We start from the raw sequence: 22895 nt of genomic DNA, 5'->3' as shown, positions 1-22895 counted from the left end.
AAAAAAAAAAAAAAAGAAATCTTGCAGTTCATTTAGAAGGATAAAAATAAATGCCCTCTGAATTACTTGTAACTAATAAAGCAATATAAGAGAAAATAAATATCTAGAACAATGTGAAGGGAAAAATAAAATAAAACACAGGGAATTTGAACTGAAAGACCTATCTGAAGATAATGGAAACAGATAAACTATGTATTGAGGGTTCTCAAGTAGGAGTCTTTTAAAGCCACTTGTTCATGTGTAAGGACAAGTTTAATTGAAACTAGATATTATCTGCACTTAATCAGGTGCTCATCATCTGCAATATGTTACTACGCCCTGAAGGGGTTCAGAGAAGCAAGTTACCACTCTGTGAAGCTTCTGTTGTTCCCTGAGAAGGTAATATGTGACATAAATTCACATGAGAATAAATTCAGGGTGAGAAACCCAGTGTAAACTGGTATGTTAAATATCAGTACTGAGTTTAAATTCTTGCTTGCTTTTTTCATAAAAATAAAATGAAGCAGAATTTTTTTTTTTTTTCCTTCCTGCATCTCAGTGGGTTTTCTTGCATTCTCCTAGAGTACACAGAGTCCACTGGAGTCTGAAAAAGAGATGTTAACTTTTCAAGTCTGGGGTTTGGCAGTCGCTAATTCGTACCACCACTTGGTGGCAGCGGTGTCCCACAACTGTGGGATCTGTTTTGCAGGGATAAACCTTTTCTAAAAGATTAAGTGTAAATAGTTAAGGGCAAGCAGTAGCAATATGCACTCAGCCTGACACGGGCCCTTCCTCTTGACTGTTGACACTGTTAGTTTACCTGAACCCTGTGCTTCTGGAAAGCAGTATGGTAAAGACCACCTCCCCCACCCTTTTGTCTTCCCCAAATCTTCCCCATTCCTTTGTGTTCTAGGAAAGGGCTTACTCAAAGAGGTGCCCTTTGCCATTGACTTAGATAAACCTCACTGTCCACTCTATGACTCCCAGAGCTCTCACAGATGATTCCTCTGTTTACCTGTGACCAGGCCAACTGCAGATCCCCCCCCCCTTTTCGGAACGTGATGACAAAAGCACACCTAGACCCTCCAACTTCCCATTCTTTGATATAACTGATAAGCTAAGATTAAAACTGTTTGTTCCCCTGAAACTGGCTAACCATGGAGAAAAATATTTCCTGTTCAGCTACCTGACAGAGACTTCTGCTTTAAAAAAGCCCAACTCTAAATCATCCCAGCCATAGTCTGTTTACCCCTCCCTACGTAAATCTAAGGCAAAACCTCCCGGCAGATGTACCCTGATCTTTGCATCTAGGTGGTTCTCCTTATCACAACAGCCCAAAGAAAAGCAATCTTCTTACTTGTCTGGCTTTGACTTTGACACATCCACCGATTCCTCCTGGAGAAAGCTTCACCCTCACCAAACCTAAGCCTGCCATCTGGCAGACAGATTACTCTCGACTCTGCGCAATGTCTCCTAGATAAATCTTCTCCCAAAAGAGATAAACGCCTCTTCATTTTTAATACTAAGATAGGGAACCTGAAGGGACTCCATTTTAGAAAGGCTCTATTTCTGCTGTTTCTCTGCTAAATCCCATTTACTCGTGTTCTGTATTTTGCATCTGAGTAAACCAAAGAATCTATGTTCCCACTCTCAAGGGGGAAGCCAAAAAGTTAATCATTCTCTGAGTTTCATCCTAGGCCCCCAAACACCCGATGACATCTAAAAAGAACTGGTTCCCAAGCATTTTCTAGGACATTCGCTTCGAACAAAACTTGGTGGACACTGGCATCAATATTCCCTACTTTGGTGATTTAGGGAATAACAACTATTGTTCACCTGACACTCATCTTTGATTGTACCCCATCCTAGACTCCTGAAGGAACTCATACCCTGGATCCCCTTCCAGTATAAACCCCTCATCCCAAGCGACAGGGAGACTCACTTTCCTGAGTCTCCCAGAACCTCCATCTGCTATACTCTGTCACTTACACTATTCATTAAACTCTGCTCTCACTTCCTCTTGGCTTGCATTTGATTTCTATCCCACGCAAAGCCAACGACCCTCTTGGTTGGTTCTGCAGGACCCCCTCTGGGTCCTCAGACCTGGCCCATCTACGTCAATACCCAAGCTTCACAGAACATCTGTATCTCTCAATATAATATTTCCAACTAACATTTATACAGAAAACTTTCAATAACCTCTTAAACAAAATACAACATTTTTAATAAAATAAAATAGAAAAAAGTCTTTCATTCTAAATACTATTGATGTTTCTTCAGAGTTAATTATGGGTTGCATTGTGTGCCCCCTCCCCCTCAAATATGACCTTATTTGGAAACAGGGTCTTTGCAGATGCAATTAAAATGTCCGTTAAGATGAGGTCATACTCAAGTAGTATGGGCCCCTGATCCTATATGACTGGTATCTTTATAAGAAAAGACAGAGAGACAGACGTACACTGAGAGAATGCCATGTGACAATGTAAGCAGTGATTAGAATGGTGCCTCTGCAAATCAAGAAACACCAAGGATTATTGGCAACTCCAGAAGCTAAGAGAAAAGCATGGAATAGATTCTTTCTTAGAGCCTTCAGAAAGGGCTCTGTTAATCCCTTTGATTTGGGGCTTCTGGCCTCCAGATTTGTGAAAGGATAAATTTCTGGGGTTCTCTAAGCCTTTTGATTTAAGGTGCTTTGTTGTAGCAGCCCTAGGAAGCGAATAGAGTCCTCATTCAAATTTTTGAAAATTGTGGAATTGATCGTCCAGAAAAGGGATGCAGTATGGGTCCATTGGTGGTGTTAAAGCAAAAATTGCACTGGACCAAGTTAAACCAGCAAAGGAGACTTTATCTGAGGCTACTGCAATAGGAGAGAGGCCAGCACAAAGTCTAAACTCAACTGCACTGCAGCAGAGGGACCAGGGCTTCTCCAAGGCTGGGGTGAGCTAGTGGAAAAGTACCAGAGGATGTCAGCGGGGTGGCATGGGCCATCTGTGTTTGCTGACTTTATCCAAAGAAAAAATAAATTTCTCTTATCTTTACGACATGAAACAGTTTTGTAACTTGGAGCAAGGAACTTGGAGTTGGCTCCTACCCTCCTGTGGAAGATGACAGAGAGGGGTGCTATCTCCTTTGCTGATTAAATTTCAAAGAGATGGTCCCCAGGTTCTTGAGACTTCCCTGGGTTGTAAAACGGACCAGACACTTTTTAATAGATTTACATCTCAAAGGGGTAAAGGAAGAATTTTAAAGTTTTCTAAAGTAAATATTCTAAGAAAAGGGAGCACAGGGGCCTAGAGTCAGGAAGAAGCCTGTTTAACTGAAGTCAAGCTGAAGAGAACATTAAACCATCTTGGTCAGTGGCCTTTGACTGTACAAAATCTGCTGTGTGTTACTGATTATATTAATTATTTGGTGACAGAGAAACAATATTTTAAGCATCTCACACCTAACAAGATAGTTTGGATTTTTAAACATTATATATAGGTATATTACCATACTTTAGTTGCCTGTTTAAGAAATTGGTTGAGGGCTTAGGGTTGACATAATGTAAGTTTTCCTACTTAAAATAAATGAGAAATAGCAGATTAGCGTTTGCATGCAGAACAACTGGTCTTCAGTAACAGATTACTGATGGACAGCAGAAGATGACTACATTTCTAAATTATTTAAATTTTTTTTGACATTTTTGAATCATAGAGCCAAATTTCTTTTAAAGAACCACCTGTCTGACAGAGTGATTCAGTGCAGACCCACCACATTCTAAATCCTAGAACAAGGCCATGTTTAATGAGCTTTCTCCCTGCATCCCCCACTTCTACCCCCACTCTCATCAAGATCCAGGACAGATGGGCCATCAACTCAAAGATCAACAGCAGGACAGTCCCACTGGCACACTGCCTAGAAAGCTTGGGAGTGAATAACAAACATCTGTTCTAAAATCTACAACACAGACCCAAGGAGGAGACAGCTGCTAGCCATATTCCCTCTACCCCAAGACAATGCTTTTAAATTGCTGTTGGAAGCCAAGAATTAAAAAACAAAAACATACACAATAGAATAGAAAATAAACAATGCATTAGGTGATGTAAGGCTAAGTATTAATTCAGTCGGGTAGGTATGTATATATGTATGTATACATGTAGGTATGTGTGTATGTATATGTGTCTTAGGTCATAATGTAAGGTGCATTCCTTTGAGAACTGTTCTAGGAAGTCTCCAGTAGTTACTGGAAAGAAAAGGAAAAGGAGTCAACTAATACTAAATGTCTTAGACATCAATGGGCTAGGATTTGAGATCTGGTTGGTCCCATTCTACCAATTCACCTGCCAACAGATATTACTGGTAGTCCAAATCACTCAAGGAATTTTCAGCTGTCCGAAGTTTGGCATTTGAAACCCAAAACCCATTGCATTACCATGGTCCTCTGGTTTCTCTAACCTCCTGGCAAGCAGCCTCTTTCACTCACTTCTGGTAGGCCAGTAAGAAACAAACTGGGCAGACAAAATTAAAAAAAAAAATCATATCAATCTTGTTTCTGTAAATAGCTAGATAAGGACAAACAAAAATAATCTCAAGGGATTGTAGAGAACATCTTAAATCAAGCTCCATCATTTTTACAAATGAGAAAAAGTTAATGCCATTGACATGAGGTGATTTACTTGAAGTCACAGAGCAACTTAGTGATAGATTTAGAGCAAGAAACTTGGTCTTCAAATTTTCCAACCTGGGTTCTCCCTGCGAACTCCATGCCTGCTGACGGGGAGGTGTGTTCACAGTACTCAGGTATGATATGTTTTCATTACACTTTACTTAAGAGTCTGCATACTGGATGGTCTGGAACACAGCAAGCAGTGGTGAATGTAGCCGGCATTCCTCTCCATTCTTCTTCAATTTACCTGGAGTCAAAGTGTCATGAGGGAGGACTCCAAGTCCACTAATTTGAGGTTTGATGCCACTAATCATACAGCAGTTATTTAAGTGGGGCTGGAGGGTGGTAACTACCAGGAGTCTTCTGAATAGTGAGTTTCTGTATCTCTAGCTTACTGATGACTGATGGAAATTTTTTGTTTAAAGATTTATTTGTTAATTTGAGAGAGAGAAAGAGAGCGTGCATGAGCAGGGTAGGGGCAGAGGGAGAGAATCTTCAAGCAGACTCCCTGCTAAGAATGGAGCCTGATGCGGGGGCTTGACCCCGTGACCCATGAGATCATGACCTGAATCAAAACCAAGAATCGCACACTTAACCGACTTAACCACTTAACTTAAGCCACCCGGGTGCCCCATGACTAATGGAAATTTTATCTACAGCTTATTAAAACACCCAACGAGAAAATAAAACACAACTAATACAAGTGGTTTGAAACTTAAAAATTTTCTAAATAAATAAAAATTTCTAGTTATGACTCAATAAGGCAGAATTGAAGAAAAGAAGACTTTTCTTACCCTGAATTCCAAGACAAAATTCTACAATGTGAAAGGCCTAGTGAAATTCTGGGAAAGTTTCTGTCATTTTTTGCATCTCATTGCATTATTATTTTTTAACTGTGAAGGGATTCCCACCATCTAGTTAATGGGATTCCCACCATCTAGTTAATGAACACATCCATCCTCATATATACATTTTTCGTGAGAACATTTAAGTTCTACTCCCTTGGCAACTTACAATTATATAATACAGTGTTATCAACCATAGTCACAATATTTAACTTTAGATCCTCAGACCTTATGCATCTTATAGCTGAAAGTTTGTACCTTTTACCAAGCTTTCTCCCAACCTGCAGCAACCACTGTTCTACTCTCTTTTTCTGAGTTTGACTTTTTCTTTTAAGATTCCATATATAAGTGGGGCATCTGGGTGGCTCAGTTGATAAGGTATTCAATTCTTTTTTTTTTTTTTTTTTTTTTAAAGATTTTATTTATTTACTTGACAGAGATAGAGACAGGCAGCGAGAGAGGGAACACAAGCAGGGGGAGTGGGAGAGGAAGAAGCAGGCTCATAGCAGAAGAGCCTGATGTGGGGCTCGATCCCAGATCGCCGGGATCACGCCCTGAGCCGAAGGCAGACGCTTAACCGCTGTGCCACCCAGGCGCCCCCAAGGTATTCAATTCTTGATCTCAGCTCAGGTCTTGATCTCAGGTCTTGAGTTCAAGCCCTGCGTTGGGTTCCACCCTGGGCATGGAAACCACTTAAAAAAAAAATTTTTTTTTCCATATAAGTGATACCATACAGTGTTTGTCTTTCTTTATCTGGTTTATTTCACTTAGCATAAAAGCCCTCAAACTCCACCCATGTTGTCACAAATGTCAGGATTGCTTTCTTTCTCGTGGCTGAATAATATTCCATTATATGTATATACCATCTTTATCTATTTGTCTGTTGATGCACACTTAGGTTGTTTCATATTTTGGCTATTGTGAACAGTGCTGTAATGAAAATGGGAGTGCAGACATCTCTTCAGTATTCTGTTTTCATTTCCTTTTATATATACTCAGAAATGGGATTGTTGGATCATATGGTAGTTCTATTTCTAATTTTTTGAAGAATCTCTATACTGTTTCCCATACTGCACCTACCAATTTTACATTCCCATTAACAGGGCACAAGGGTTCCCTTTTCTCCACATCCTTGCCAACACTTGTCATCTCTTGTCTTCTTTTCAATAGCCATTACAACAAGAATGAGGTGATATCACTGTAGTTTTGATTTGCATTTCCCTGATGATTAGTGATGTTGAGTACCTTTTTGTGTACTCTTGGTCATTTCTGTGTCTTCTCTAGAATAATATCTATTCAGATCTTCTGCCCATTTTTTTTTTTTTGTTAAAGATTTTATTTATTCATTTGAGAGAGAGACAGAGACAGAGAGAGAGAGCACAAGCAGGGGGAGAGCCAGAGGGATAGGGAGAAGCAGGCTCCCGCTGAGCTGGGAGCCCCATGTGGGGATTGATGCCAGGACCTGGAGATCATGACCCGAGCTGAAGGCAGCCACTTAACATCTAAGCCACCCAGGCGCCCCCTTCTGCCCATTTTTAACTGGATTAATAAATATGTAATTTTATAAGATAATAAGTAAATCTGAATTCATTTTAAATAAGTTCAACACATCATTTCCAACACTCCTCCCTTTTTTTGGCCCAAATCAAAGTTTTTCTACATCTCTCTTTACAATGAATGTTTTGTGCAGCATGACTGTGCAGAATTCAGATTCCAATATTTATGGCCAATCCAAAGTAAAGTTGGCAGGTGGCTCCCATCAAAATCCAGAGACTGTTAAAAATAAAATCAGGTCAACAAATTGTATTTAGTAAGAGTTTATTGTGCACAGAAGAACAGTTTGCAAACTGGGAGTCTTCAAAGCAACAGTGACTCGAAGCCTAGAGACATGTTACAGGCAGCTAATAGAGTAAAAACACAGAAGCTATATCATTTATGATTGGTTACAGCATTGGGGTTTTCCAAAAGACAGGGAATTGGTTAAAAGTCATTCTTATGCCACTTTTGGAAAACAATTTAGGTTTTATTTATGATTTTCAGAGGCATTTACCAGAAACAATCCAAGTTGTTTTGCTTATGTTGCAGAATAAGTTATATTAAGTTCTGCTTATGTGGCTTAACTTGTTCTGTGGGTTCAAGGAATTTTCAAGTCTGGTCTCCATTTTGTATTTATTTTAACCCATCTAAAAAGGTGTTCATTTGAGATATTAATATAAGTTTTTCCCGTACACAACGGGCAATGAAGTTAAGATACAAAACACCTGCCCACCAGAAGCATAAACAGGTTTTAAAATTAAAAGTTAATTTTGAGCCAGATGATGTGGAAGCAGAAATCATCTCACACAGCATCCCATTCAACCTTCATTTAAGGATGAAATTCTTTCAGTGAATGAAAGAGCCTCCAAGAGAACTCACATGTCATCACTTCGGTCATTGGTCACCAAATATTTATAAGCACCAGCTTTGTGCTAGACACTACTAGGTCCTGGGAAGACAAGAGGAACAAGATAAGGTCCCAGCCCTTGCCAAACTTACCGGCCAGTGGGGAAACAAATCACAAAAACTGAACAAGGAAAACAGGTCCTAACAAACGCCAAAAAATGCTATAAAGAAAAAAACAACAAGCTACTATGAGAGAGAATAAAAGGACTATCTAAAACAGTCTGGGTGGTTAAGAAAGGTCTCTTAGAAGAGATGACATTCAAGGAGAAAGTCTACTATGGTTGGTTGAAGGAGAAGCTTCAGGAAGAGGGAAAAGCATGTAAAATCTCAGGATAGGAAAGAACCTGTGTACTCCAGGACTGGAGAGAGGCCTGGATACAGGGAGCTTAGTGAGTAAAGGATGTAGGTTGCTTTCTCTTTAGCTTCAATCCTCTTTCCTTGAAGAAAAGCGTATTGCAGCCTGGTAAGTAAAACAGATGAGGGCACAAGTTCTCTGATCAAAAAGGTGAACAGAACACTCCTACATGAATGCCTTAGCATGTGAAGTACTCAGAACTATGCTTGGCTCATAGTAAGTGCTTAACAAATGTTGGCTTTTTTTCTTTTTTTTAAATATTTATTTATTCAACAGAGAGAGAGCGAGTGGGAAGAAGAGAAAAGAGGAAGAGACTCTCAAGCAGACTCCTGGCTGAGCTCGGAGCCCAAGGCAGGGCTCAATCTCATAACCCATGAGATTGATGAGGGAACAGAAGGCAAGCTGAGGACAAAGCAGAAACTGACACCCTGCAACCGCCCCCCCACCCCATGGGATGTACGTGACATTCCTCAGGCACCCCTGGCTGCCCTAAAGCTAAGGAAAGGAAAAACAAATAGTTAACTGACAGAGATCACAATCCTGGAAGACCTGAGTCTCCCTCAGTTTACACGTCCTAGTGATTTACAAGGAAGCAGCTTTCTTATCAATAGCCTAACTTCCAGAGACCCATAATTCAGTTTCCTGAAGCCCTAACATTACCATCCCCTCCATAAAACTGAGAGGCTGAAGCAGAAGGAAATGTAAATAAAATGGAATTTCTTTTAAACCTGCAGCCCATTGATAAGGACATGTGATAGGAGGAAAGTAACATTCTCCCAGGAAGCTCGCAACCACCTTACTGTTAATACCTTCTAGAGGGGTAAACAACCTTAACTTGACAATGGCAAGGCCTCCAGCATCCTGCAAGTCTTCTTTAACATATAGAAGTACTTTCTCAACCTTCCTTTTTCCTTACCTCCCCCAACCCCATAGTATATAATCAGTCACCCCTCACAACCCCAGGGCAGCAGCTCTTTCTGCCCACGGCTCCTGTCCCCGTGCTTTAATAAACCACCATTTTGCACCAAAGACGTCTCAAGAATTCTTTGTTGGTCGTGGGCTCTGGACACCACCTCACTGAATCTCACCTATATCCCACAACCTCATCAAGATCATGACCTGAGCCTAAACCAAGAGTCAGACGTTTAACGGAGTGAGTCACCCAGGTGCCCCAAATGTTGGCCTTCTTTAAATGCAAGGAGAGAAAGTTTTATTCCTCCTTTTCCAGCTTTCCAGGTGTCCCAGTAGGGCACTCAAAGAAATGCCTAGGGTTCCAAAGAACAGAGTTTGATAATCATTGCACTATTGCTGCTGTATCACAGATGAATATGAGTTTCTGAAACTGTGTTGTTTATAAAATCAACTTAATACAAAAAGTTTTTCTAAGCACTTGATTAGCGAGGAATTCTAATTAAAAGTTACACCTGGGTCTTGATTTATGGAGAAACTTTTACAAACACAATACTAAGAAATAAACAATGTAAAGAGTTCAGATAAGGCACAATGACCAATAAATGAAGTAACAAAAGAGGCAATCAAGAAAAGATAGACGGCAAATGTGATCTGGTCCAGTGCTTCTCAAACATTCATACACAAGGATCACGTGCAAAACTTGTTAAAACAACTCCAGGGCTTCTGATTTGGCTGTTTCAAGGTGGGTTTTGAGAGTTTGCATTTCCGACAAGTTCCTGGATGATGCTGGCATGCTATCTTGGAGACTGCACTTTGAGAACCCCTGATCTAGATCCTGGAGACCAGGAAAAATGAAATGGGACTCGGAAACAAAGGCAGAAGGAAATGTAGGTAAAATTAACTGTCCTTACAACTGGCAGCCCATTGACAAATACTTGAGGTAGGCAGAGTATAACCTTCCTCCAGGAAGCTCCCAACAGTCTGAATGTTAAGCCTTGCTAGAGGGAAAAACAATCTTGGTTTAACAATAGCAAGGCCTCTGGTATCCGGTGGTCTTCTTTAGCATATGAAAGTCCTTTTGGAACTTCCCTGATCTTTACTTCCCCCAACTCCAAGGAAGACAATCAGCTGCTCCTCACGATCTGGGAGCCCCAGGGAGCCCCAGGAGGCTACCGGCAGCTGAGGCAGCTGCTCTTTCTGCCAACGGGTCCTGTCCCTGTGCTTTAATAAAACCACCTTTTTGCACCAAAGACGTCTCAAGAATTCTTTCTTGGCCGTCAGCTCCAGAACCCACCAACCTCACATTCAAAAAACTATATCAGGACCGGATTGAGGGACAGGTCATGCCCAAGTATGCAGTTCTTTTTGGCAGAAGTAGTCATCTTTCAAAGTTAGAGGTTTGTAAGGGTTAGCCACTCACCTGCACCCTCCCTACCAGGTTACAGTGAAAGCAGGTCTGCAGCACACATTCATTTGCTAATAGATACAAAACAATTCAGAAACCCTGCTTTGTGGGTTCAACAAAGACCTGCCATCTGTCCCTTTGGAACACACCTCATCTAACATGCTCACTCCATTAATTGGGAAGGGAGTCAGCCTTAGAGACTGACTCCAAAGCCTGCAAACCCATGACAGGATGCAAGTTGTTTAGCGGTCATGATCCGGATGCCATCCCTAGGACTATAGGCTTCCAGAACTCTGAATTCTTTAACCCTGTTCATGCAAGAATGCAAGCATTTCTAAAGTCTTTCAGCCAATCCATACTTCTTGAATACTGCTAATTTCATCCACAAACACCCATTTCTAACATTCATTTTGATAATTTGTAAAGCTTCTGGGGTTTCAGAAGTAAAGATGACTCAAGCCAGGGTGCCTGGGTGGTGGCACAGTTGGTTGAATGTTGGACTCTTAGTTTCAGCTCAGGTTGTGATCCCAGGGTCGTGGGATCGAGCCCTGAGTTAGGATCCATGCTCGTGCACATTCTGCTGAAAGATTTTCTCTCCCTCTCTCTCTGCCCTCCCCTGCTCTCTCTCTTTCTCTAAAATAAATAAATAAATCTTGAAAAAATAAAGATGACTCAAGCTTTGTGGTGGCCACTTCTATACTATCGTCTTTCTAATTAATTTAGCCCGCATGGTATACCCCTGGACTATCCTGCAGGACACCTACTGTTTATACTAATATTTTTAAATGACAATTAGTTTGTAAAAGTCACAAGATACAGTAAAAAAGTGAAAAATGATTTTTAATAAAATTGAGGAAAGACGTAACATCCACAGATGTGCAAGGAAGTGGAATATACTCTGATTCAGCCTGGCATGCTATTGTGGCTTAAGAATGACCTGTGGAGGGGCGCCTGGGTGGCTCAGTCGTTAAGTGTCTGCCTTCAGCTCAGGGCGTGATCCCAGAGTCCTGGGATCGAGCCCCACATCGGGCTCCTCCGCTGGGAGCCTGCTTCTTCCTCTCCTACTCCCCCTGCCTGTGTTCCCCCTCTTGCTGGCTTTCTCTCTGTCTGTCAAATAAATAAATAAAATCTTTAAAAAAAAAAAAAAAAAAAAAGAATGACCTAGGGAATAGGATCTCTTGAAAATCTTTAAGTTCATTCTGCAATAAGTTCCTGCTCCTGCTCTTCTTCCCTGTTCTCATCCTCCCTGCACCTCCCTTGTAAAACATCTTCTTTTAATAACTTGTGATGTATTTGTTTGTGCTATTTCTGGCGCTTTATCCTTAGCCAGATACAGTGGAGAGCCAGTTAGGCAAAATCCCAGGGCACAAATCTGTGAGTAGGGAGGATTACCATATAATTGTCTTCCAAATGGTAAAATTTTAGATCCAAAGGAGGTGCCAAAAGTAATCATAATTCTAGAATTTTTGATATATTTGTTTATTGACCAACAAATTGGTTTTATTATTTTGGTGGATCTATAAAATAATTTAATTGCAAAACCATTTAAAAAATAATATTCTAAGAAAATAAAAACAAGATATATGTGCATATATTAAAGTGAAATTTAAAACCTTTATGTTGATTAGACAAATATTAAAAAATAATATAGAAAAATAATTATTTTAGGTACATATTCAGATACTTTAACTAGTTTCTTTTTTTCACCTTTATTGAGGTATAACTGATAAATAAAATTTATATTTAAAGTGTACAATGTGCTGATTTGACATACATATGCTTTGTGAAATGATTACCGCAATCAGGTTATTTAACACTTCCATTACCTCACATGCTTACAATATGATGTCAAATACATAAATTTGGGGTTGGGGCGGGATTGGGAGGGAGTGAATAAAAACGTAGTGCTTTTAGAATATGTTCAAACTTAAGCAACCATCAACTTAAAATAGACTGCTATAGGTATAGGGTGTTACATATGAACCTCATGGTAACTGAAAACCAAAAAACTATAATAGATACACAAAAAATAAAGAGAGAAGAATGTAAGCACAACACTAAAGAAAGTCATCAAATCACAAGGGAAGAGAGTGAGAGAAGACAACAAGAGAGAACTACAAAAACAACCAAAAATAATGAACAAAGTGGCAAAAAGTACATACCTATCAATAATTCCTTTAAATGTAAATGGACTCAAGGCTTAACTCAAAAGATGTAGGATAACTGAATGGATAATAAAACAAGACACATCTATATGCTGCGTATAAGACACTGACTTCAGACCTAAGGACACATACAGACTCCAAGTAAAGGGATAGAAAAAGACATTCCATGTAAATGGAAACAAAAAGAAAGGTGGAGTAACAACACATCAGATAAAATACTTTAAAACAAAGACTATAATAAGAGACAAAAAAGGATATTACACAATGACAAAAGGATCAATCCAACTAGAGAATATAACAATTGTAAATATTTATACACCCAACAAAGGAGCACCTAAATATATATAGCAATGTGACAGACATAAAGGGAGAAACTGACAATAGTACAATAAAAATAGAGAACTTTAACACCCCACTGACATCAATGGATAGATCATACAGACAGAAAATCAATAGGAAACACTGGATTTGAATGACATGTTAGACCAGATGGACTTAACAGATTCATGCAGAATAATCCATCTAAAAATAGTGGAATACCCACTCTTTTCAAATGCACATGGAACATTCTTCAGAATAGATCAGGACATAAAACATGTCTCAATAAATTTAAGAAGAATGAAATATTATCAAGCGTCTTTTCTGATTACAATATGGAAATAGAAATCTATAACAAGGAAAAAACAAAAAACCTGTAAAGGCTAAATGTCATGCTACTAAACAACCAATGGGTAAATGAACAAATCAAAGTGAAATAAAAAAAATACCTTGAGACAAATGAAAATGGAAACACAATGTCCCCATATCTTTGGGACACAGCAAAAGTAGTTCTAAAAAGGAAATTTGTAGTGATACAGGCCTACCTAAAAAAACAAGAAAAATCTCAAATAAAAAAAATCTAACCTTATACCTAAAGGAACTAGAAAAAGAACAAGTAAAGCTCAAAATTAGTAGAAGCAAGGAAATAATAAAGATCACAGTGGAAATAACTGAAATAGAGAGTGAAAAAGCAATTGAAAAGGTCAATACAACTAGGAGCTTGTTCTCTGAAAAGATTAACAAAATTGATAAGCCTTTAGCTAGACTTATCAAGAAAGAAAAAGATGACTCAAATAAATAAAATCAGAAATGAAAAAGAAGTTACAACCAACACCACAGAAATACAAAGGATTATGAGAGATTATCATGAAAAATGTTATGCCCACAAATTGGACAACCTATAAGAAATTAATAAATTCCTAGAAACATACAATCTTCCAAGACCAATTCAGGAAGAAATAGCAAAGCTGGACAAATTACTGGTAATGAAATTTAATCAGTAATCAAAAAACTCCCAACAAACAGAAGTCCAGGACCAAATGGCTTCACACGTGAATCCTACAAAACATTTAAAGAAGGATTAATACCTATCCTTCTCAAACTATCCAAAATTGAAGAGGAACGAAGGCTTCCAAATTTGTTCTATGAGGTAATTCATTACCTGATACCAAAAACAGACAAAGACTACAAAAAAGAAAATTATAGGCCAATATACCTGAGGAACATAGATGTAAAAATCCTGAACAAAATATTAGGAAGCTGAATTCTATAATACTTTAAAAGGATCATTCACTATGATCAAGTAAGATTTATTCCAGAGAAGCAAGGATAGTTCAATATCTGCAAATTAATCAGTGATACGCCACATTAACAGAATAAAAGATAAAAATCATATGATCATCTTAAAAGATGGAGAAAAAGTATTTGACAAATTCAACATCCATTCATGATAAAAACTCTCAACAAAACGGGTATTGAGGGAACATACATCAACATAATAAAGGCCACATATGACAAACCCACAGCTAACATCATACTTGACTGAAAGGCTGAAAGCCTTTCTCTAAGATCAGGAACAAAACAACGATGCTCACTTTTATTCAACATAATACTAGCTATATGAGCTACAGCAATCAGAAAATACAAAGAAATAAAAGACATCCAATTCTGGTAAGAAAGAAGTAAGACTATCACTACTGGCAGATGACATGATACTATACATAGAAAACCCTATAGACTCCACGAAAAAATTTATAGAATAATTCAGTAAGTTGTGGAATACAAAATTAGAAATTTTGTAAATTATAGAAATCTGTTGTGTATCTATATACTAATAATGAACCAGGAGAAAGAGAAATTCAGAAAACAACCTCATTTACAATTGTATCAAAAGGAATAACATACTTACCAGGAATAAACTTAACCCAGGAGGTGAAAGACCTGTATTCTGAAAACTGTAAAACAATGATGAAAGAAACTGAAGACAGAAATAAATGGAAAGATATTTCATGCCCATGGATTAGAAGAATTAATGTTAAAATATCCATACTATCCAAAGCAATCTACAGATTTAATGCAATCCCTATCAAAATACCAACAGCATTTTTCACAAAACTAAAACAAATAATACCAGAATCTGATGGAACCACAAAGGACCCCAGATAGTCAAAGCAATGTTGAGAAAGAAGAACAAAGCTGGAGGTATTACACTCCAGATTTCAAACTATACTACAAAGCTACAGTGATTAAAACAGCATGGTATTGGCACAAAAATATATAGATCAATTGAACAGAATACAGAAATAAACCCATGGGGGCACCTGGGTGGCTCAGTTGTTAAGCGTCTGCCTTCGGCTCAGGGCGTGATCCCAGAGTCCTGGGATCGAGCCCTGCATTGGGCTCCTCCGCTGGGAGCCTGCTTCTTCTTCTCCCACTCCCCCTGCTTGTGTTCCCTCTCTCACTGGCTGTCTCTCTGCCAAATAAATAAATACAATCTTAAAAAAAAAAAAAAAGAAAGAAAAACCATGATATGGTCACTTAGTCTATCAAAAAGGAAGCAAGAATATACTATGGTGAAAAGACAGTAATAAATAGTACAGGGAAAACTGGACAGCTACCTGTAAAAGAATAAAATTCAACTTTCTCATACCACATATAAAAATAAACTCAAAATGGGGGCGCCTGGGTGGCACAGCGGTTAAGCGTCTGCCTTCGGCTCAGGGCATGATCCCGGCGTTATGGGATCGAGCCCCACATCAGGCTCCTCCGCTATGAGCCTGCTTCTTCCTCTCTCACTTCCCCTGCTTGTGTTCCCTCTCTCGTTGGCTGTCTCTATCTCTGTCAAATAAATAAATAAAATCTTTAAAAAATAAAATAAAATAAAATAAACTCAAAATGGATTAAAGACCTCAATGTAAGACATGAAACTATAAAACTCTTAAAAGAAAACATAGGTAGTAATCTCTTAGACATTGGTCTGATTAGCAACATGTTTTTGGATCTGTCTCCTCAGGCAAGGACAACAAAAGCAAAAATACACAATTGGGACTACACTAAAATAAAAAGCTTTTACACAGTGACGGTAACCACCAACAAAACAAACAGGCAATCTACTGAATGAAGGTATTTATAAATGACATACCTGATAAAAGTTAATATCCAATATATATAAAGAGCTCATACAACTCAACACCAAAGAAACAAACAATCTGATTTAAAAAATGAGCAGAGGACTTGAATGACATTTTTCTTTTCTTTCTTTCTTTCTTTTCTTGTCTTTTCTTTTTTCTTTTTTTTTTTTTTTTTTTTTTTTTTTTTTTTGAGAAATAGAGAGAGGGAGCAGGTGCATGCAAATTTTGTACTCAATAATTACAAGTTGCTAAAACCTTTGGTAGCTGAATTTGGGGTGGCACTCCATTTCTTAAATTCTTTGATTAAAGGTTTCTATTTCATTTATACACAAAAAGGTTCAATGCCATTATAGGATACAGGTTTACTTAGAAAGTAGTTCTTCTGAGGCTCAGATATTTTATAAAGATTTATTTACTTATCTTAGAGAGAGAGAGAGTGCAAGTGGGGGGAGGGTTAGAGGAAGAAGGAGAGAAGTGGACTCCCCACTGAAGCTCAATGCAGGGCTGGATCTCAGGACTCCAATATCATGAACTGAGCCGAAATCAAGAGTTGGACACTTAACAGACTCAGCCACCCAGGTGCCCCAAGGCTCAGATATTTTTAAAATTTAATAATAATAGTTCTTATTTAAATTCAAATTAGTTTCACCAAAATTTGGTACTTTAATCTGTGCATATAAAAAATTATAAATTTTTATAATTATAGTTTTTATTTACATTGGGAGATATTGCACTTTTTATTTTTTATTATCTATTTATCTAAAAATTTTTTTAAATATTTGTTTATTTATTTATTTGACACAGAGAGAGAGAGCACAAGCGGGGGAGCAAGAGGCAGAGGGAGAGGGAGAAGCAGGCTCCCTGCTGAGCAAGGAGCCAGATTTGGGACTCAGACCCAAGACCTTGGGATTGTGACCTGAGCTGAAGGCAGATGCTCAACCGACTGAGCCACCCAGGTGTCCCTAAATATGTTTTTTTAAATGGGATAAGGGTGAGCTATGCCTTTCCAGTGCAAACTTTCAGGGACCTATGGAAGAGAACATGGAGGACAATTTATTTATCAGATCTCTTAAGGATATCATGTTGGGTTAGAAGTCATCTCTGAACTGCTTGAGGTGACAGGGTAATAAGGTCCCCCAAGGATCATATTCAAATAACCCTAACTAGTCTTGAAGGAGCAAAAATTTGCCATGGCTTAAATGAGCCATATATTTGGTTGAGTGAATTTGGGTTTTCCAAATACATTTCCTTCAAACAAATGTTGAACACATATTTAAACAATATTGGTTTGATGGTGGACCAAACAACCAGTGTTGTGTTTCTGCCTCCACCCCTGGTATTAACACTGATTCTCAAAATATTTACCTCTCCCTTTGGCAAATCTAATAATTTCTTCCTATAATACTTCCATCATGAATAGGAAGGTAACTAATTTTCAGTATTCTTTGTGAATGTTGAAAGAGGGCAATTTATGTTTATTATATTAGGTTGTCTCAACAATTGTTTTTAATTATATTTTACTCTTTGTTTCTTTTTCAAGATATGCTTGACAAAACTGTATATATTTAAGGTGTACAACATACCTTTTTTTAAAAAAAAAAAAAAAAAACAAACCCAATGTGGGGCTCAAACTCATGACCTTGAGATCAAGATTCTCATGCTCTACCGACTGAGCCTGCCGGGCGCCCCCATTATGTTTTGATATATATATACATTGTGAAATGATCATTACTAACAAAGTTATGAATATATCCATTACATCACATAGTCACCTTTTTTTGTATGCAGTGAGAACACTAGAACTCTACTCTCTTAGCAAATTTCAAGTATCACAATACATTGCTATTAACTATAGTCACCATGCTGCACATTAGGTCTCCAGAACTTACTCATAATTGAAACCTTGTATTCTTTACCAGAATTTCCCCTTTTTACAAACCCTCCAGCCTCTGGTAACTACCATTCTACTCTGTTACTATGAACCTTTTTTTTTTTTTTTTTCAGATTCCACGTGAGATCATAAATGTTTGTCTTTTTGTGTCTGACTTCTTTTATTTAACATAATGTCCTCCAGTTATTGCAAATGGCAGCATTTCCTTCTTTTTAAAGAATATTCAATATATATATGTGTGTGTGTATATATATATATATACACACACATACAACACACATACACACACAGTACACAAGCATTCCTTTTTCTCCACATCCCTCCCAGCACTTGTTATCTGTTGACTTTTTTTTTAAGACTTTCATTTTTTTTAGAGTAAGCTCTATGGCAAGTCAGAGGCTCTACTGACTGAGCCAGCGAGGCTCCCCTGTTGACTTTTTGATAATAGCCCTCCTAACAAGTGTGCGATTATAGCACATTGTGGTTTTGATTTACATTTCTTGATGATTAGTGATGGTGAGCATCTTTTCATGTGCCTGTTGGTCATTTGCATGTCTTCTTTAGAAAAATGTCCATTCAGGTCTTCTGCTCATTTTTAAATTTAGATTATTTGGTTTCTTGCTATTGATTTGTATGAGTTCCTTATATGTTTTGGAAGTTAACCCCTTATCAGATATTCATTTTACCCAAAGTGATCTTCTATAGATTCAATGCAATGTCTACCAAAATTTCAATGGCATTTTCACCAAAATAGAAAAAATAATCCTAAAATTCATATGGAGCCACAAAAGACCCAGAATGGCCAAAGCGATCTTGAGCAACAACAAAGTCTTCTGTGACATTACACTTCCTGACTTTAAACTATATTACAAAGCTGTAATAATCAAAACCAGCACGGTACTGGCATAAAAACAGACATACAGAATAATGGAACAGAACAGAGAGCCCAGAAATAAACCCATTCACAAATACACAGTGCACTAATTTTCACCAAAGGCACCAATAATACCCAATGGGGAAAGGTAGCGTCTTTGATAAATTACGTTGAGAAAACTGAATATCCACATCTACCATACATGAAAATCAACTCAAAATATGTTAACAACTTAAACATAAGACCCAAAACTACAAAGCTCCTAGAAGAAAATGTAGAGGAAGAGCTCCTTGACACTGGTCTTGGCAATGATTTTTTGGATTTGATACCAAAAGCACAGGCAACACAAGCAAAAATAAACAAGCGAGACTACATCAAACTACATCAAAAGGTTTTACCCAGAAAAGAACATAATCAACAAAATGAAAAGGCAACCTACAGAAGGGGAGAAAACATAGACCAACCAAATGAATTCTTTTTCAATGAAAAAGGTCCTTGAAAGGGTGAGGAGCCAATAACAGATTTGTTGAGTTTGAATACGTTTTCAAATGAGACAGATTAAAAACTAAATAAAACACATATATTTCAAGGCTCAAAGTAACTGTTAAGCTAGTAAAACAACAATCACCCCTTCCCTTTACCTTGGTTTTAAGGATTATAACCAAAATGAAGTTTGGAGTAGGAATTTAATTCAACTTCATTTTACAAACATTTACTGAACATTTTCTAAGTGTGAAGAGCCACATAAAGAGATGAACTGATGCAGTCTACCCAAAGGGGCTCCCACTTTCTCTGGGGATACAGACACTGCCTGATAATCTATGGCTCTAATAAGGTATGAAAGGTTATGCTAACAGCATGAGTAAACTGTAATAAAAATCTCAGAAGTGGGGCTCAAATGATTCTCCCTGAAAGAGTCAGGAAATACTTCACAGATGAGGTGATATCTGAGCTGGGATTAGGAGTAGAATGAGTAGGATCTGTTCCATTAACTGGAGAAGCAGTGAAAGGATGTTCTAGATAGAGGAGTATAGAGGTACTGACCACACTGATTCCATCTTTGGCCCTCCATCTTGTTCATGCCCACACAATGGCCTCTCTTGGGGCTACGTGTTCCAGGTCCCGTGGAGATTAACGTGTGCCCTGACTGGAATGCAGGGAGGCTGGTTCTGATTCTCCCTAAAGCGGTGCACCGAAGACACCATTTTAGATAACTAGGAGAGATGACTGGTACACGGATGGTGCCACTGTAGATAACTACCCTTTGATCGCACCACAATGATCTCCTTGCTCTATAAAAGCTGTGAAGTAAGGTCCAGACTTGGCAGAGAATAGCTGTGCAGTGCCTGGATTGTTGCCCACCTAACCCCTAACGCCCCACTCCCCGATCCCTGTCAGTAAGATACCCTGAATAGCGCGATCCTGGCGTTTTCTGGGATCGAGCTCTGCATCAGGCTCCTCCGCTGGGAGCCTGCTTCTTCCTCTCCCCCTCCCCCTGTTTGTGTTCCCTCTCTTGCTGGCTGTCTCTCTCTGTCAAATAAATAAAATTAAAAAAAAAAAAAAAGAGTTGGATGCTTAATCGACTTAGCTGCCCCTAATAAAAAAAAAAAAAAAGTAAGATACCCTGAATAAAACTCTGTAAACAGTATGGACTGGCTTGCTTCATTTTCCATCTTGAAATGCATTCTCAGTCTGGAGGATACTTTACTATCCCTCCTCCACCTTCAACAAGGAGACATATAATATGAGCAAACGCAGGCAGCTCCTACATGCCAAAGGCTGGTGTGTTTATTTGGGAAAAGTGAAAAGTTTACTGTGGCTGGCACAAAGAAAATATAAGATGGGAACATGGGGTAAAAGTAAAAATAATTTGGTCTGTGGAAATAAAGATAAATCAAAAGACCAACCATATGCCCCAATGTCCAGGCTTTGGTTTATAACTGCCAGCTTCCCTAATGTTTGCCCTGGCTTCCAACTAGGGACCAACCAGAGATAGCCAAATATGCTCCCCTAACCAACACATAGGAGGTTCCATTTCCAGTCAGCCTACCAGCTTCCCCATGCCAACAACCTTCAGTTGAGCATACCTGAAGACTTCCATTTTCCACCATCAAGCTTTCCCAATCTTCTGCCCGCTTTAAGTCTCTGTTAAAATGTGATAGCAGCTGGCTCCCTTGCTTTCGCAAGCTCCAAATAAATAGACTTTGCTTGTTCTCATTCAGGTGGTCTTTGTTTAATACCACACAATCAAGTCTAAGCTGCCATCTGGATCACCTCAAGCCTTCCTCTTCCACTCATACCTTCTCCAACAATATGAATCAACACCAATTACCGAAATCTTCCAAAACACATGACCCAATAAAGTGTTTATGATGAAAATGTTTGCATTGGGTTTGTAGCTGCCACTGTCAGTGCCCCATCCATGATCCTGACACTGCAGTGTGCTTGGCTGACTTCCAATTCTGTTGGTTTTCTCCAGAGGCCTGAATTTAAACACTCCGCCAGCAGTCCACCACCAATGATTGAAGGCAGCTGTTATAAACACCCCAGTTCCTTCACTTCTCTGGTGGGATGATGGGAGGTATGCTTTCTACACTGACCCCCAGAGTTTCCCAGCAGGATTAAGCTACAGTTGCTCACAGTGGTGGGGGTTAGGGACACCAACACCTGCCACAGTCAAAAATCTGCATCTAACTTTTCTTTTTTTCTTTTCTTCAAATTTTTATTTAAATTCTAGCTAGTTAACATATATTGGTTTCAGGAGTAGAATTCAGAGATTCATCACTTACATATAACATATAGTGCTCATCATAAAAGTGCCCTCTTTGGGCACCTGGGTGGCTCAGTTTGTTAAGTGACTGCCTTTGGCTCAGGTCATGATCCTCGAGTCCCAGGATCGAGTGCCGCATCGGGTTCCCTGCTTAGCGGGGAGTCTCCCTCTCCCTCTGATCCTCCCCCATCTGGTGCACTCTCTCTTTCAAATAAATAAATAAGATCTTTAAAAAAATAAATAAAAGTGCCCTCTTCAGTACCCATCATCCATTTTACCCATCCCCCACCCACCTCCCTCCATCAATGCCCAGTTTGCTCTCTGTCATTAAGAGTCTCTTATGGTTTCCTTCCCTCTCTCTCTTTTTTTCCCTTCCCACATGTTCATCTGTTTTATTTCTTAAATTCCACATATGAGTGAAATCATATGTTATTTGTCTTTCTCTGACTTATTTTGCTTAGCATAATACACTCTAGTTCCCCCCACATTGTTGCAAATGGCATGCATATAACTTTTGACTCTCCAAGTCGACTTTTAAAAAGCTATTAAAAGCCTACTGTTGACATTTACAGTTGATTAACATACATTTTGTAGAAGTATTACATACTGTATTCTTGTAATAAAGTAAGCTAGAGAAAAGAAAAGCACAAGAAAAAAATCATTTACAGTACTATACTATAAAAAGTCAGCACACAAGTGGACCCACACAGTTAAAACCCATGTTATTCATAATTTGTCAATATTTACTGCATTACAAAATAAAACTAAGCACTTAAAAATTACATAATCCATTTTTAAAATAGCAGTAATAATCATGAATAACACATTAAAAAAAAAAAAAAACCCAAAACAATTTTCTCCAAGAAGAGAGGCATTGTTTTACATTTTTGCAAATCCCTTTGATATCCAGCCAACTAGAAGACAGCTGGATTCTCGTATCTGCTATAGATTCAATCTGTTATGACACCACATGCCATGTAGTCTGTGGAAAATCTATTTTATGTATATGAGAGAATGAAAATGAAAACAAACCAAAAGACGGCTTAGTATTATTTTGAAAAGTTTTGACCTTGTAGAATTGCTGAAAGGATCTGGGGCATCTCCAGGGCGTGGGGACTACACTGGAAAAACTGTTGCATTAAAAGATACACAAATCTGGT

Source organism: Ursus maritimus, unplaced genomic scaffold (assembly GCF_017311325.1).
Source record: "Ursus maritimus isolate PB19 unplaced genomic scaffold, ASM1731132v1 scaffold_26, whole genome shotgun sequence".
Taxonomy (NCBI): Eukaryota; Metazoa; Chordata; class Mammalia; order Carnivora; family Ursidae; genus Ursus; species Ursus maritimus.
This window is presented reverse-complemented; position numbering follows the sequence as displayed.